Source organism: Mixophyes fleayi, chromosome 7 (genome assembly GCF_038048845.1).
Source record: "Mixophyes fleayi isolate aMixFle1 chromosome 7, aMixFle1.hap1, whole genome shotgun sequence".
Taxonomy (NCBI): Eukaryota; Metazoa; Chordata; class Amphibia; order Anura; family Limnodynastidae; genus Mixophyes; species Mixophyes fleayi.
The window spans coordinates 99,919,790-99,932,698 of record NC_134408.1 but is presented as its reverse complement, the minus strand read 5'-3'; positions in this window follow the sequence as shown (position 1 = coordinate 99,932,698).

Below are 12,909 nucleotides of genomic sequence, written 5' to 3'. Positions count from 1 at the left end.
AGAATTATTGTATTAGCTTTTGCAAAACTAGAAAATTACAACACCTACTAAGAACTCTCTTTCTTTGCATTTTGTATGTGTATGTCATGTTAAACTGAAATTTTCTAGCCTTTAGATCCTTGTAGAATGGGTTGATTTAAACTAAGGTTTGAATGAACAATGTTACTTCGGCTACACATGTTCCTATTATACATTGACTCAGCTGGTATCCAACTTAATTAGAGTATTGCAAAGAAAAAGCAATTGAATTCAAAGAGAACCATCTTGTGCCATTAGTAAAAAAAGGATGTCAAAATTCAAAAAACTGAAGGAACAAGGCAGACGCGGCAGGATTCAGTTTGTTTTGTAGTGTATACAATATGAGCGGCAGAACTGTATGCGAAAGCTAAAGATCGTATAGAGATACAAGATATATAGATAAAGTATAGTTTAGCTGATATTCTGCTTACACCACAGTGCATATGGCAATGCATGTCAATCTAATTATATATAATATAAATGGAAACAAGTGATATTAAACGTATTGATTAGTCTAGGTGCATTGATATATTCTCAAAAAATCTGGGGCCTAGACTAAAACCAAGCTCACCACAGTTATAGTTTCTACCGTGCAGAGATGTGCAGTGTACATAGTTACATAAGTAACAGTGAAAAAAGACACATACACATTGAGTTCAAGCTTTCACAAATTCCTATTGCTTTGAACCATTGTTAGAACAGAAACGGGAGACAGACTAACAATAGCTACACAAAAGGGCAGATTCAATTCAGCGTGAGGCGCCTCCTAACATTGCCTCAATGCTCAGATGCACATATGGCCGACTATTGCGCTAAGAAATTTCTGCTCATTCTTCTATGCACCTCTATGGGATGCGAGGGAAAATGAGCGGAGATTTCTGTAAAAACTCAGACAAGTTCTGCTGTTTGGGGAAATCTCATATTTCAGACTCAACATTATGGGCTTCATTTAGACTTAAGAGCAAATCCAGCTAAAGGGTGCAAATTTGCACCTGAACAAACCATATTTAGGTACAAGGGGTGCAATGCAGTATTTTGCATGCAGCGGAAATGCGACTTCTTTTGCTTATAGCACACAAATACTGGGTATCTTTACATTTTATTTCTACAAGTTTTTTTTTTTCTTGTTGTTTATGTCTTTATGTAAAGACGTGTTCAAGCAATTGCGTGCAGATTCAGACTGGGATGTAGTCCTAAATACAGTTGAAAAAATAGTTTTGTGGGTAGATGGTAGTTTTTCTTTGTGCTGATTAAACATTGCTTTTCTAAAATCCCTAGTTTTTGTAGTTCCCTTAAAAAATGTTTTTATCAAACTATATGCAAATGTGATCATATAATGATCATTATTCCCTAAAGTCTCCCTCATCTGTATGTTAGATATAATATTTGTTCTATAAGATTAGTGTCAAGTATTGCAGCACTCTCCTTCTAGTTTTTTCTTCTATCACTATTGAAAATGTAGTTGTAGACACCAGGGCTGCCAAGAGGAATTCAGGGCCCAGGTACAACAAATTCATGGGGCCCCCCTCATAGTCGAGTAAGCCCCCAAAATTTTTTAGGGGTGTGGTCAGACATTCCGGGGCGTGACAATACATCATTGGGGCGGGGCTAGCCTAACGACGGTGCAAAATTTTTCGGGGTGTGGTCATACATTTGGGGGCATGGCAATGCGCCGTTGGGGCGTGGCTAGCACATCAAAATCACTAGGTCCTGAATTCACCAGAGCGTCACATATGTCCCAGCACTCCTGACTTTTAAGACATCTAGCACCACAGTGTAGTATACAAAGAATGCAGTGTGTATACAAAGAGCCTGCACCTTACATTGGGCACAACACTCACCAAAAATTGACATTATCCCTACTAGAATCACAACATTTCACACACTCTGCTGCTCTCTCCTACCTGTTCTTCTCACTTTCACCACCTGTGACTGCTGCTTTCTTTAGTTGCGGCTTGTCCGGATCCTGGAATGTTGAAGGACCTATTTGGAACAAAAAATGGCTACATTTAGAAAATTACAGCCAGCCCCGGCGTTAAATCAATAGCACCCACGATTAATAATTAAGCCTTCCTCCAGCCCCAACATTAAAATAATAGTATTCACATATTAATAAATAAACCTATTCCCTTCCTGCAAACAGCAATACCTATTTCCCACAATCATTATTACTGCCATTAAATAACTCATAGTCACATTTAATAAATAGACCTCATTCTCCCTAAACTCACCCCCATATTCAATAGCCCCCAAACCACCCCATCATAAATTAATAGTCCCCACTATTAAATTGCCCCACCATCACCCTACAAACAAAATAGCGCCCATTAATTAGTGCTTCTCTCCCCCTTTTTTTTTTTTTTAGTGTTTCTCTCCCCTTTTTTTTAGTGTTTCTCTCCCCTTTTTTTTTTAGTGTTTCTCTCCCCTTTTTTTTTAGTGTTTCTCTCTCCTTTTTTTTTTAGTGTTTCTCTCCCCTTTTTTTTTTTTAGTGTTTCTCTCCCCTTTTTTTTGTGTTTCTCTCCCCTTTTTGTTTTTAGTGTTTCTCTCCCCTTTTTTTATTAGTGTTTCTCTCCCCTTTTTATTTTAGTGTTTCTCTCCCCCCTTTTTTTTTTTTTTACTCTCTGCCTCTCTCCCCTGTTTTTATTACTCCCTCTTCTTTATAGCACTGTCCCTTTCTGTTTTCCTCCCCTTGCCTCTCCGCTTCTTTACTTACCTTCTTTCTTTTCTTTTCTTCTCTTCTCTTCTTTCTTCTGTCTTCTCTTCTTTCTTCTAGTCTTGTCTGGCGCTCCTCACTGACTGCCGGGCGTGACTTGATGACGTCACGCCCGGCAGTCAGTGTGAATGGAGAAGAGAGGAAGGAGGGACGCAGCTCCGATCACGTGAGTATTAATCTTTTTTTTTTTTTTTTATATCCAGCTCCCCCCACCAACGACGGACCCCCCCCCCCCTTCCCCCCCCTCCGCGAAAAAATGAAATAAAAAAAAAACAAAAAAAAAAATGCCGAATAGAAAAAAAATAAAAAATAAAAAATAATTACAAATTTGCACGTGAGGGCCTGGCCCGGGCCCCCTGGCAAGCCCGGGCCCGGGTAAAATGTACCCGCTCCCCCCCCCTCTCGGCGGCCCTGGTAGACACACATTGGCTTCCTGAGTCACTAGCATCATTGTCCTAATTTATATAGAGATAATTAATGTCACTTAAAGAGGACCGGATTTTTTTTGCTACTCTTTCTATTTGTGATCATTTATAACAACTCAAATCTGTACTTCTCTTATGATAGTTTTAATGTACATCTACCTATAAAGGACTCATTCATTGACATTTTCATGGCTAGCATCCCGCTCTGTCTGTTTTCAACAAACTTGGTGAAAAGATAAAAGCTGAAACACGCATATGGTGAAGCGTGTCAAATAAAATGGATCCAATACTATGACATGCACATAACGGATGGAAGTTTCGATAAAGACCTATAGTGTTTCGATAGTTATGTAAGGATTTCAGATGTGTGATACCTCAGGATTAACAGTGCCTCAGTAGTACATTAATGGTACATCAAGATGACATGTATATAACCTCAGGCGTAAAACAGAACAAAGTATGGAGCGATAACAGTATATTTTAAAACTGTATTATTCTTCAAGAAACTGATTAAAAACACAATAAAAGATTGCAAAAACAGCTTAAGGGTAATAATGAAGTTAATACACTAGCATAGAGGCAGACATATAACTATTGACTGCCACTAGTTCACAATTGCTTTGAATGATTGGGAGACAGGAAGAATAACACATCTTGAGCAGTGGAGGTTGAGAGCCAAATAACAGCACTTGAGTTCCTACATGTTTCTTCATCAGGGGGATGTGCTGAAATTCATTTTTGGTCTTTGAGAAAATATGCTGTACATTTCAGAAAATATAATCTAGCTTTGAAGCACAACCCCAGTCCTAAAGAATCATGGGATGAACCTCTGGCTTATCAACTGGAGGCTGGAAGCTGAATAAAAAATATTTTCACAAACCCTCTTCCTATATTCTTATCCTTCCTAAATATGCTATATTCTTTCTAATTTACAGTCACGACTTTCATCTGGTCAGGTATCAGTGATTTATGTCATAATTCTCTTCCAGCATCATTCTAGGTCACCTATTTTGTTGGGAAGATTCCTAGCATTTGTTACTATATAATTATTAATGTCACTTTTAATATAAAAAAATATAAACATATAATGTAATTTATGTACCTGTGTTCTACACCTTCCTCTCACTACACTCTCATACTAGTTCCTAATTTCACCTCCCCCTGTGCTTAATTTAAAATCCTCTCCATCTAGACATCTTCTCCCACAGCAAAAAAACAACCTGCCCATTGAGGTGCAGCCCAACATTAGAGTAGAGCCTGTAACTAAAAGAGAAATGTGCCAGATCTACAAACAAAATAAATATTAGTATTATAGTACTTTCTATTTAGTTATGCTATACTGGTGTACACAAAAGTCTGAGGGGTATATTTACTAGAGATGGTCACTGACCCCCGTGTTTTGGTTTTGGATTCGGTTTTGGATCTGGATTACCGTCGTGTTTTGGTTTTGGTTTTGCAAAACCGCCATTGCGTGTTTTGGTTTTGGTTTTGGTTTTGTTTGGTTTTGTTTTGCTATTTTTTTGGAAAATCCATGTTTTTGGGCCTAAATTAACCCAATTTAGTGCTCCAACTGTTTTAGAGACAAGTAATCTAATTGTTGAGGTAATAAATCATCCAAAAAAACAGTTTAATTCTTCATTGGTAGGCCTATTCTACACACAAAACAGATTGTCTTCCTCTCCATCTATGCATATTGGCAATGCAGCCATCGTCTTTGAATGTATATTACACCCTACACTTATAGTTAAATATGTAAAGAAATGGAAAAAGCCAGTTTGGTTTCTGTCTCTCAAGGCCCCCCTCCACTTGTATAAAATACCAAAAAATTCAGCCATTATAGACTGTACAATATTAATTGACATGGAGAAAGCCAGTTTGGTTTCTGTCTCTCTAGGCCCCCCTCCACTTGTATAAAATACTAAAAAATTCAGCCATTATAGACTGTACAATATTAATTGACATGGAGAAAGACAGTTTGCGGTCACTCTGTCTCTCTAGGCCCCCTCCACTTGTATAAAATACCAAAAAATTCAGCCATTATAGACTGTACAATATTAATTGACATGGAAAAAGCCAGTTTGGTTTCTGTCTCTCTAGGCCCCCCTCCACTTGTATAAAATACCCAAAAATTCAGCCATTATAGACTGTACAATATTATGAAAAATGGACAAAGCCAGTTTAGGGTCACTCTGTCTATGACACCCTACCCTTAAGGATAAATTGCCCTAACAGCAGCCTTTCAAGATGGTATGTGATATGGAAATGCCACAAGTCCCTTTCCTCTTTGGGGGTAGATTGCACCCTACACTTACATAGAAAGTTTTAAAAAGATGTTATCGGCATAATCTTCAGCTTAATCCTCACCCTCATCAGTGTGTACGTCATCATCACAGACTATCAATTCATCGCCGCTTGAATCCGCCATTAGAGAACAGTCAGTGCTTGGATGTCTTGGATGGTGAAGCCCTTCCTCGTGGAAGATGTAGTTCATTTTTATAAACATCATTTTCTCCACATTTTTGGGAAGTAACCTTCTACGGCGATCACTGACTAAGTTCCCTGCTGTGCTGAACACTCGTTCAGAGTACACACTGGAGGGTGGGCAGCTTTGGTATTGCAAAGCAAGTTTGTACATGGGTTTCCAAATGGCCTGCTTTTCTTCCCAGTAAGGAAAGGGACTGTCTGACATTTCCATATCAACTACCTCTTGAAAGTAATCCTCCACCATCCTTTGCATGTTTATACTCATATTGGATGGAGTTATGGGCAAAGTGACACATTTTTTTGAAAAATCCTTCAAACCAGCCCAGATGTTAAATTGTTCTGGTCTGCCCCCTGTCTCTTCCCTGCTTCTTTTTTGGAAATTTAATTTTTTACGAGCAACAGCTTGAGAAAGTGAAGGAGGACACGTCGTCAAGCCGAGGCCCAGTTCAGCGGCCAACTTGCTGAGCAATAGCTCCTTGCAAAAGTTCACATCTCGCTCATTTACAAGTAAAGACTCAATGTAGGTTTTAAACCTTGGATCAAGCACAGTGGCCAAAACGTACTGATCCGAGTTCAAGATCTTAATAACTCGAGGATCATTGTTAAGCGAATTAAGTACTTGATCGACAAGGCCAACATACTTTGCTGAATTGCTTGCTTTCAGCTCCTCCTTCATTTTCTCAAGCTGCTTTTCCAATAGTCTAATTAAAGGAATGACTTGGCTCAAACTAGCAGAGTCTGCACTGACCTCACATGTCACAACTTCAAATGGTTTCAGCACCTTGCACAGCACTGAAAGGATTCCCCACTGTGCAAGAGTGAAATACATCCCCCCTCCTTTCCCAATGTCATGACTTGTGCAATATGCTTGGATGGCTTTGCGCTGTTCCTCCATCCTCTGAAGCATGTACAGGGTGGAATTCCACTGAGTTACCACCTCTTGCTTAAGTTGGTGGCAGGGCAAGTTAAACTGCTCTTGGAGCTGCTGTAATCTCCTACATGCTGTGGCTGAATGCCTGAAATGGCCTGAAATTTTATGGGCCACCGAAAGCATCTCCTGCACCTCACGGTTATTTCGTAGGAAGCTCTGCACCACCAAGTTGATGGTGTGAGCAAAACAGGGAATATGTTGGAAATCACCCAGCTGTAATGCTCGCACTATATTGTTGGCGTTATCTGAAATGACATACCCTGGGGAGAGTCCGAGTGGTATAAGCCATGCATCAATCACATCTCTCAGTTTGCGTAACAAATTGTCAGCCGTATGCCTGTTAGTGAAGCCGGTGATACAAAGAGTGGCCTGCCTGTGACAAATGTTACGTAGTGGTGTACATGCTGCTGCTGTTCCTGCTGGTGAAGGTGAATGACCAACCCAGTGGGCTGTCACAGTCATATAGTCTTTGGTTTGGCAACTTCCACTTGTCCACATATCTGTGGTTAAGTGAACAGTGGGCAGAATGGCATTTTTCAGCGCAATCTCTACATTTTTACACACTTTTTGGTATAGTTGTGGAATAGCTTTACGGGAGAAATGGTGTCGCGATGGAATTCTGTAACGCGGACACAAAACCTCAATTAACTGTGAAAAACCAGCTGCGTTTATTGTGGAGATTGGACGCAGATCTAACACTAACATTGCAGCCATGGCGTCTGTGATTCGCTTGGCGACTGGGTGACTGCTGTCATATTTGCTTCCCCTCGCAAATGATTGTTTCACAGTTAATTGCTGAAATGTAGGACTGCTCATTTTATTAACCTGCCTCTGGGATGACGATTCACCCCCAGCAGCAGCAACAGCAGCAGCAGGACTAACGCTTTCTTCAGAGGAATCAATAATAGTGCCGGAGTCATCCAGCCTTAAGTGGGATGCCGGGCTAACTCCGAGCGCTACTGAGGATATTGATGAGGATGGTGTGGTGGGTGTATTTTGTAGCCGTCGGTATGTCGGTGAGCGGAGGGTCTTAGCTGATGAGGGAGTGCTTGTATTCTTTTGGGAAGAACTTTCAGCTTTTCCCAACACTTTGCCATGAACTCTCGTTAAATGGCGTAACATAGACGAGGTTCCAAGATGGTTAAGGTCCCTCCCTCGACTGACTGTGGCTTCACATACACTACAAATGGCTATACAATTGTTGTCTGGATTTGGGTAGAAATAATTCCACACATAAGAAGTGGATTTTTTTGTTTTATGCCCAGGCATGACAATGGCCTTTTTCTTGTCACGTGCCAGAACTGCTGCCACTGGTGCAGGACTTACAGAAACAACCTCATCCTCATCAACATCCTCATTAGCGCCCTCGTCGCCTACACAAATCTCCCCCTCATCCTCTTCTAATTCCAAAGTGGCATCCTCAATTTGGGTATCACCGGCTACACTCGGGCTATTAAGGCACACATCAGCAGAATGCTCACGATTAGACATCCCACTGTTGGATGGACTCTCCACAGGGATTGTTGTCATTTGTGAATCAGAGCAAATATTCTCCTGTAATGCCTCACTGTTACCTTGCAGCTCGGCTTTGACGCGTAACAGTAGTTGTGCACCAATTGTAGGCTGGGTAACTTTTTGGGATCTGCCACTAATAGCCAAAGGTGAAGGCCTCATTCTCTCTTTGCCACTGCGTGTGTAGAATGGCATGCTTGCAATTTTTTTTTTATCGTCACTTAACTTTTGCTCAGTTACACTTCTTTTTCGCTTCAATACAGTAAATTTTTTTTTGGTTTTTGTTTTTTGCACTAATTTGAAAACACTCTGTTGTTTGACATCGCCTTGGCCAGATGACGTACTGGGAACACTAACATCAGGACTGGTGACAGAACCTGGTTGCTCATTCAGATCATATGTGGACTGCTTTGAATCCATTCTGAGCGCAAACCACTGGGGAGTGCTAAAAATTATTTAGTAGATACTGCTGACAGTTAAGACTTTTGACAGCCAGAAATATTAATGCACAATTAGGGAGGACACCCCAAAAGCACTGAGGAGTGCTAAAAATTATTTAGTAGATACTGCTGACAGATATGACTTTTGACAGCCAGAAATATTAATGCACAATTAGGGAGGACACCCCAAAAGCACTGAGGAGTGCTAAAAATTATTTAGTAGATACTGCTGACAGATATGACTTTTGACAGCCAGAAATATTAATGCACAATTAGGGAGGACACCCCAAAAGCACTGAGGAGTGCTAAAAATTATTTAGTAGATACTGCTGACAGATATGACTTTTGACAGCCAGAAATATTAATGCACAATTAGGGAGGACACCCCAAAAGCACTGAGGAGTGCTAAAAATTATTTAGTAGATACTGCTGACAGATATGACTTTTGACAGCCAGAAATATTAATGCACAATTAGGGAGGACACCCCAAAAGCACTGAGGAGTGCTAAAAATTATTTAGTAGATACTGCTGACAGATATGACTTTTGACAGCCAGAAATATTAATGCACAATTAGGGAGGACACCCCAAAAGCACTGAGGAGTGCTAAAAATTATTTAGTAGATACTGCTGACAGTTATGACTTTTGACAGCCAGAAATATTAATGCACAATTAGGGAGGACACCCCAAAAGCACTGAGGAGTGCTAAAAATTATTTAGTAGATACTGCTGACAGATATGACTTTTGACAGCCAGAAATATTAATGCACAATTAGGGAGGACACCCCAAAAGCACTGAGGAGTGCTAAAAATTATTTAGTAGATACTGCTGACAGATATGACTTTTGACAGCCAGAAATATTAATGCACAATTAGGGAGGACACCCCAAAAGCACTGAGGAGTGCTAAAAATTATTTAGTAGATACTGCTGACAGATATGACTTTTGACAGCCAGAAATATTAATGCACAATTAGGGAGGACACCCCAAAAGCACTGAGGAGTGCTAAAAATTATTTAGTAGATACTGCTGACAGATATGACTTTTGACAGCCAGAAATATTAATGCACAATTAGGGAGGACACCCCAAAAGCACTGAGGAGTGCTAAAAATTATTTAGTAGATACTGCTGACAGTTATGACTTTTGACAGCCAGAAATATTAATGCACAATTAGGGAGGACACCCCAAAAGCACTGAGGAGTGCTAAAAATTATTTAGTAGATACTGCTGACAGATATGACTTTTGACAGCCAGAAATATTAATGCACAATTAGGGAGGACACCCCAAAAGCACTGAGGAGTGCTAAAAATTATTTAGTAGATACTGCTGACAGATATGACTTTTGACAGCCAGAAATATTAATGCACAATTAGGGAGGACACCCCAAAAGCACTGAGGAGTGCTAAAAATTATTTAGTAGATACTGCTGACAGATATGACTTTTGACAGCCAGAAATATTAATGCACAATTAGGGAGGACACCCCAAAAGCACTGAGGAGTGCTAAAAATTAATTAGTAGATACTGCTGACAGATATGACTTTTGACAGCCAGAAATATTAATGCACAATTAGGGAGGACACCCCAAAAGCACTGAGGAGTGCTAAAAATTATTTAGTAGATACTGCTGACAGATATGACTTTTGACAGCCAGAAATATTAATGCACAATTAGGGAAGACACCCCAAAAGCACTGAGGAGTGCTAAAAATTATTTAGTAGATACTGCTGACAGAAATGAATTTTGACAGCCAGAAATATTAATGCACAATTAGGGAGGACACCCCAAAAGCACTGAGGAGTGCTAAAAATTATTTGATAGATACTGCTGACAGATATGACTTTTGACAGCCAGAAATATTAATGCACAATTAGGGAGGACACCCCAAAAGCACTGAGGAGTGCTAAAAATTATTTAGTAGATACTGCTGACAGATATGACTTTTGACAGCCAGAAATATTAATGCACAATTAGGGAGGACACCCCAAAAGCACTGAGGAGTGCTAAAAATTATTTAGTAGATACTGCTGACAGATATGACTTTTGACAGCCAGAAATATTAATGCACAATTAGGGAGGACACCCCAAAAGCACTGAGGAGTGCTAAAAATTAATTAGTAGATACTGCTGACAGATATGACTTTTGACAGCCAGAAATATTAATGCACAATTAGGGAGGACACCCCAAAAGCACAGAGGAGTGCTAAAAATTATTTAGTAGATACTGCTGACAGATATGACTTTTGACAGCCAGAAATATTAATGCACAATTAGGGAGGACACCCCAAAAGCACTGAGGAGTGCTAAAAATTATTTAGTAGATACTGCTGACAGAAATGAATTTTGACAGCAGGAAATATTAATGCACAATTAGGGAGGACACCCCAAAAGCACTGAGGAGTGCTAAAAATTATTTGGTAGATACTGCTGACAGATATGACTTTTGACAGCCAGAAATATTAATGCACAATTAGGGAGGACACCCCAAAAGCACTGAGGAGTGCTAAAAATTATTTAGTAGATACTGCTGACAGATATGACTTTTGACAGCCAGAAATATTAATGCACAATTAGGGAGGACACCCCAAAAGCACTGAGGAGTGCTAAAAATTATTTAGTAGATACTGCTGACAGATATGACTTTTGACAGCCAGAAATATTAATGCACAATTAGGGAGGACACCCCAAAAGCACTGAGGAGTGCTAAAAATTATTTAGTAGATACTGCTGACAGATATGACTTTTGACAGCCAGAAATATTAATGCACAATTAGGGAGGACACCCCAAAAGCACTGAGGAGTGCTAAAAATTAATTAGTAGATACTGCTGACAGATATGACTTTTGACAGCCAGAAATATTAATGCACAATTAGGGAGGACACCCCAAAAGCACTGAGGAGTGCTAAAAATTAATTAGTAGAAACTGCTGACAGATATGACTTTTGACAGCCAGAAATATTAATGCACAATTAGGGAGGACACCCCAAAAGCACAGAGGAGTGCTAAAAATTATTTAGTAGATACTGCTGACAGATATGACTTTTGACAGCCAGAAATATTAATGCACAATTAGGGAGGACACCCCAAAAGCACTGAGGTGTGCTAAAAATTATTTAGTAGATACTGCTGACAGAAATTAATTTTGACAGCCAGAAATATTAATGCACAATTAGGGAGGACACCCCAAAAGCACTGAGGAGTGCTAAAAATTATTTGGTAGATACTGCTGACAGATATGACTTTTGACAGCCAGAAATATTAATGCACAATTAGGGAGGACACCCCAAAAGCACTGAGGAGTGCTAAAAATTATTTAGTAGATACTGCTGACAGATATGACTTTTGACAGCCAGAAATATTAATGCACAATTAGGGAGGACACCCCAAAAGCACTGAGGAGTGCTAAAAATTATTTAGTAGATACTGCTGACAGATATGACTTTTGACAGCCAGAAATATTAATGCACAATTAGGGAGGACACCCCAAAAGCACTGAGGAGTGCTAAAAATTATTTAGTAGATACTGCTGACAGATATGACTTTTGACAGCCAGAAATATTAATGCACAATTAGGGAGGACACCCCAAAAGCACTGAGGAGTGCTAAAAATTAATTAGTAGATACTGTTGACAGATATGACTTTTGACAGCCAGAAATATTAATGCACAATTAGGGAGGACACCCCAAAAGCACTGAGGAGTGCTAAAAATTATTTAGTAGATACTGCTGACAGATATGACTTTTGACAGCCAGAAATATTAATGCACAATTAGGGAGGACACCCCAAAAGCACTGAGGTGTGCTAAAAATTATTTAGTAGATACTGCTGACAGAAATGAATTTTGACAGCCAGAAATATTAATGCACAATTAGGGAGGACACCCCAAAAGCACTGAGGAGTGCTAAAAATTATTTGGTAGATACTGCTGACAGATATGACTTTTGACAGCCAGAAATATTAATGCACAATTAGGGAGGACACCCCAAAAGCACTGAGGAGTGCTAAAAATTATTTAGTAGATACTGCTGACAGATATGACTTTTGACAGCCAGAAATATTAATGCACAATTAGGGAGGACACCCCAAAAGCACTGAGGAGTGCTAAAAATTATTTAGTAGATACTGCTGACAGATATGACTTTTGACAGCCAGAAATATTAATGCACAATTAGGGAGGACACCCCAAAAGCACTGAGGAGTGCTAAAAATTAATTAGTAGATACTGCTGACAGATATGACTTTTGACAGCCAGAAATATTAATGCACAATTAGGGAGGACACCCCAAAAGCACAGAGGAGTGCTAAAAATTATTTAGTAGATACTGCTGACAGATATGACTTTTGACAGCCAGAAATATTAATGCACAATTAGGGAGGACACC